The 5303-nt window shown below is 49.4% G+C and overlaps 1 protein-coding gene across 4 annotated transcripts in view; it reads right to left on the bottom strand.

Annotated features, from left to right (window-relative positions):
* The window catches only part of LOC120906466 (moesin/ezrin/radixin homolog 1), a 38477-nt gene extending 33852 nt beyond the window's left edge, over positions 1 to 4625 (bottom strand). The window contains exons 1-2 of one of the 4 annotated variants that reach the window (XM_040318175.1): positions 4517 to 4625; positions 424 to 605 (exon numbers count right to left, since the gene is read on the bottom strand). The gene's annotated coding sequence lies outside the window, so the exon portion shown is untranslated. Of the gene's footprint in view, positions 1 to 423; positions 606 to 834; positions 853 to 874; positions 894 to 4310; positions 4438 to 4516 lie in introns of those variants that run through there. The other 3 variants (XM_040318177.1, XM_040318178.1, XM_040318176.1) reach the window with 3 other exon arrangements.
* Positions 4626 to 5303: the final 678 nt, after the last annotated feature.

Below are 5303 nucleotides of genomic sequence, written 5' to 3' on the forward strand. Positions count from 1 at the left end.
TCGAGCGCCATCTTCTTACCCCCTTTTTCAAGTGCGTGGTGTCAAGTGGTGGCAAGCTTTATATCGCCTACCGATTCTAACGAAAGTAGGCTGAACCATCATAATCCGGCGGCCCTCCAAATACGAACGATGTCGCCACGCAACAAGCGGCGAACCTGTCCTTCGCTCCCGGCTTGGACGTGTAGCGTTTGCCGTCAATGCTCTTGGGCACCCGCGTGTTCTTTTGCACTCCGCTCGGAAGCATCGTCCGATAGCTTCGCTTGCAGTATCGGTCGCCGGCGAACAAGCAGTGATTGCTTGCCTCTCCCACCCCCTATCGGTATCTTATCATCGGCGTCACATTCTGTCCGGCTACCGGGGTCGTCTCGCCATCCCCCACAAAACAACCCATATACACACACACACACACACTCCTCTACTTACCCCGCGAAGTGATGCTTCCTCTTCTTCCGAGTGGGCAGGGGACTTGGGATTTGCTGTAATCGCTAACTTGACCGCTTCACACTGTAGTAGGCAAATTCAAGGCGCGTCTTCTGGCGAATGTCCAACTTCCGGTGACTTGCGGAAATGGCCTTAGCTGCGCACGGCTCGCACAGAGGATTGCACTGCATGGGGAGACGACGCGCACGCGACAACAATTACGAACACGGCACAAACGTTTCGCACGAGGGGTAGGGGGGTTGGAGAGAGAGAAATGAAGTAGAGGAAAATAATTTATATATAGTATCGATATGGACAACACCATCTAGCACTCGGCGCAACACGTTCTCTCACACGTTCTTATTGTACAAATGGACGTGGAGTTGGAGAAGAAATAAAAAAAAAAACACAAACTTATGTCGAGATACCGGGACAACCTCATAAATTCACCTACACTACAAACACACATACACACACACACGCCAACACACATTCATAAGAGGAGGAAACAATAGGAAACCAGAGAAGAAGCACGCCCGCACACACCGTCCAGCCGAGGGACACTGTTTGGTGTATTTATTTTGAATGTGTCACACCCTTTAACAGAGGAAGATGCACTTGCTCCGGAATCGTCACAAAACACACACACATACATACACACAATCCACCTCTCTCTCTCACACACACAGACCCTCTTAGCAAGTGATGTGGTGATCGCGGTCAACGGCTGAAACACCGGAAATGTCGTAGTAGTTCGTAAAACCAGCCAATGTGCAGGGTGTACAGCAACGTAACAGTAGCTCATTAGCGCGGCGAGCGGGATGCGATTTTAATAGAAATAATGACAGAAGAAACGCAATTTATCCGCAGCAGGCGGGAATGAACCACTTCAAACTGGAACGTCAGCTTATCAGGTGCGTTCCGTGGTCGTCAACAATCGTCACCGCCATCATGATGCTGCTGTTCGAGCAACTGTGAGGTTCGAATCCTGAACCCCGGGAAGAGGGGTGTGGTATATTTAAATGTATGTTGTGGAGGTAATGTGTTTGGAGGAAGAGAGAGAGGTGGGTGTCCGAACAAAACTATCGTGGTAATATTTAAAAATCTGCCTACACTAATTAGCACAGAAAAACCAAAACAAACACAGAGGAACAAAACACACACGACACCCAACCCAACCGAAGAGTTGGACAGGAAAGCATTCGCTTTTGGTGGACAGGTGTGTTGGTTGGGTAGAAATTGTATTCACGAGAAAGTCGGAGAGATAGAGAGAGAATGAGCGAGAAACAGTGGGAAAGGTGTGTACGTGTGCAGCAGCAGCAATAGCAATAGCGCGCCTGCATGGTGCGTCGGTGGTGTGGTGTGTGAAGAGAGGGCTTTTGCAGGTGGGTATAATAACTTTCTTTTTCGTAACAGGATCTTTGTAATCTGCTTACACTGTTGTGTGCAGTTGGAACATTCCCATACATGCGCGCGCGCGCTCTTACGATACCTGTTACTACTATCAACATGGACAAGCGCACACACACACACACACACATACGCACAAACACGCAGGAAAAACATTTGCAAAAGGGTAGAACAGTAATAGCACCAACACGGGCACAACGAAAGATAAGTAAAATATAATTACTAAAAAAAACAACCTGCTGAGTAGACTCTAGGAAGCGGGACATTTACTATACACAGCCTACATTTCCGCCTAAAGTCTACAAGCGTGTGTGTGTGTCAGGACGCCAAACGGAGCAATATTTCGCGATCGGGAGGAAATCGAGAGACACGATCGACACATGCGTCCGCCCCTGGTAGGGAAACTAGCAACAGGCTGGCTCGAGTTTTGAACTTAAAAAAAAGAAAGAGAGAGAGAGAGAGAGAGCAAGCAAGAAGATCACTCGAAATAGCAAGAGAGCGACATTAAGCGGATTCGATCCAGCGATCTCCGCAAGGGTACACTGAACCACCCTGTGCTAGCCCGGGGGCTGTGATTTCCAGCAGTGGCGCAGTGTGTGTGTGCGTCTGACTCGATCGGAGTGGTGTTGGTGATCACTTGATCAACGAGCATCGATCGCTCGACGCGCCACAGCGAGCAATGAATGAGGGAGAGGGAAAGTGTCTGTACGATGTTGTGGAATGTGTTTGTTAATGTACCGGAAAGACTCTTCTGTCTCTGTCTCTTTCTTTCTCTATCTCTCTCTCTGCAGAAGCGTTTTATCACACCATTCCGATACAACAGAGGTATCGATCAACAAACCAACACACTACCAAAAAGCAAACAATGCACACAAACATACACACACCTACGTACACCTATTGGTGTTTTGTGTTTGTGGTTGTGTGGGTCTGTTTAATTTTTATCACTTTCTTCTGGTGTACACTGTGCTCTTTTTCCTTTCTCTTGCGCTCTCTTTCTCGTACCCTCTTTCGCTCTCTTTCTCGCGCTGAACCGTTCTCTTTCTTTCCTTTTGCCGGCGGTGGGCATGCGGGCTTAATGAGGTGATGATGTGAAATTCCATCGCGCACCTTCTCCCTTCCCCCCCTCGCACGCTCCTCCGCCCCTTCCTTCCCCCCCAAAAACCAACCGTGAGGGAAAAAGGTGAGTTTTACGTGGAACGTGCGAGCAGGACCGGTGGCGCGAACGTGCGTGCTCGAGCGAGAGGGACGGTACCGCCCGATCGGTACGGGCCATTTTGCGGCACTCGTGTACAGGCACGCTGGAACTCAGGTTGGTTGACGCGCGTACCAGCCAGCCAGCCAGGCTTCTTTTTTTTTGGGGCGGTTTTTTTTGCTTGGTGTTGGTGTTTAATAAGTTGGTTGTAGCGCATTTTTGGATGGTTTTTGATGCTCGTCCCCGCCATGCAGCAGGAAAAAAAACGGCAGCAGTCTTCTTCCTCTTCCCCACCAAAACTCCTTCAAGAGGGGAAGAGGGGTGTAAGAGAGGATGGACGCACACACACACACACAGAGACTGGAAATTGACGTTGTTACGCGATTCCGGGAGGCTCCCCTCCTGAAGGCTCTCAACAAAAAAAAACGGTGCCATCATCACACTACACACACGTCCAACACTTTTACGCACACTGTACCGATACACACACACACACACACAAACATATACGGCTCAACACAAACACGCACACTATGACGGGCGAAAGAGGCGACGTCTGCTTTCTTTCGTGCGTACCCCTGACCTGTTCCGTGCGGGTTTTACGGTTACTACGGGTTTTCTCTACTACTGCTGTGAACCCCTGAACTGTTTGGGTGAAATCTTTCCCAGGGCACGTTGGAAGGGGGGGGGGTGGTTGCAAGGTGCACGATAAAACACAAACAATTACCACCAGTCGGGAGGATGGAGAAAGCCAAAGTGTGTCGGAATTTTCCGGGACAACTCCGGTCGAAACAACGGTCGATTGAGCCTGCCAGCCAGCCAGTGCCACCGGCGGAACGAAAAGCTGCGAAAACAATTTTGTTGGTTTTGTGCATTGCCGAGGAAAAAAGGGAGCACCAACACCAAAAAAAAAAGTTGGATGTTGGAAAAGCAACCCGAGACACACACACATACACACGCATACCCGACACCCGACCGCGCAATTCAAATTCACTGGCCGACGGGACAGGGGACGGCATGCCACGTGTGTGAGTGTGTGTGTGAGAGAGGGAGAGAAAGCGGGAGGGACGGGAATCCAGTCGCACCGACACACGTACACACACACATACAGACACACAAACGCTCACGGTAAATACCTTCGCACCGCAACAGGGTGGCGATGGATTTGCCCGTCAAGGGGGTGGTTTTTTTCAGCGAAGCCCGGGGGAGTGAGGATGGGGAAAACATCAGAAACACACACACAAACACACATACAGACTGCGATCCCTAAAAGCGGCCAACGTACCATTAAACTATTGATAGCGACGAATTAGCAACGTAGGAAGCTTGCCTCTTCTACCCCCATTAACCAAAAAAAAGCGCAACACCCATTCACAACACGCACACACACACACACGCACGCACGCACGAGACCCTACACAACAAAAAACGGGGTGACTAAGAGGGAAGAGAGTAGGATTTTTTTTTTGAAATGGTAGAAATTATTCGTACGATATTGGCCGTGACTCGGGAAGTCGAAATCCACATCCGTAATCTAGTGACACCTCACGTATAGTAGTGGTGTACGCTGCCCGTCGCTGCTGGACAAATGGTTCCTGCGGTGCGCGTCCGGAACGATTCCGATCCGATCCGATCCGAGGGGCTGGAAAGCTCGTGCTGTGTCAGCAAGCACCTCCTACAAAGGAACAAAAGGGCGAGCTTTTCCTGCCCTTTTTATGTTGGGTTCGAGGAAATTTCACCCCGCAATCGGTGATCGATTTTTGAGAATTTATTTAATGGATTTTTTGATTGATTTTTTTAAATTCATTTTTCACCAAAACTTTCGTGCCAAACGCCAACTAAACTGGCTGCAAACACCCGGCTGCCCCGGCTGGAGTGACAGCTTCAACCCCTATTCGGAAGCTTACCGGTTTTGACACACGCACCTGGGTGGCTGAACAAGCACACGCGTGCTGAGCTTTTGCTGAGTTAGATTTCGTTTCAAAAAATTTGAAACGTTTCAAGCTCGAAATGTTTCACGGGCTGGAATACTGCAAGCACTGGAGTTCCAGGAACATGGGATCTCCCTTTTGCTTGCTCGTTTGGGGTGGTTTGTTCCCAAGAATGGGTAACAATGTAGGCGCCAAATGGCACGGTGCTACATTTTAATAGAGCGATTAATAATGGGGTGGGTTAATGGAGTTGCTCCCCGCTCCGAAATGTCATCAAGACTTGGGAAAATGAATACTTTTTTCCACGGCAAACTTTCAAAAACGCGACATAAAACATACATGGCTGG

Source organism: Anopheles arabiensis, chromosome X (genome assembly GCF_016920715.1).
Source record: "Anopheles arabiensis isolate DONGOLA chromosome X, AaraD3, whole genome shotgun sequence".
NCBI classification, from domain to species: Eukaryota; Metazoa; Arthropoda; class Insecta; order Diptera; family Culicidae; genus Anopheles; species Anopheles arabiensis.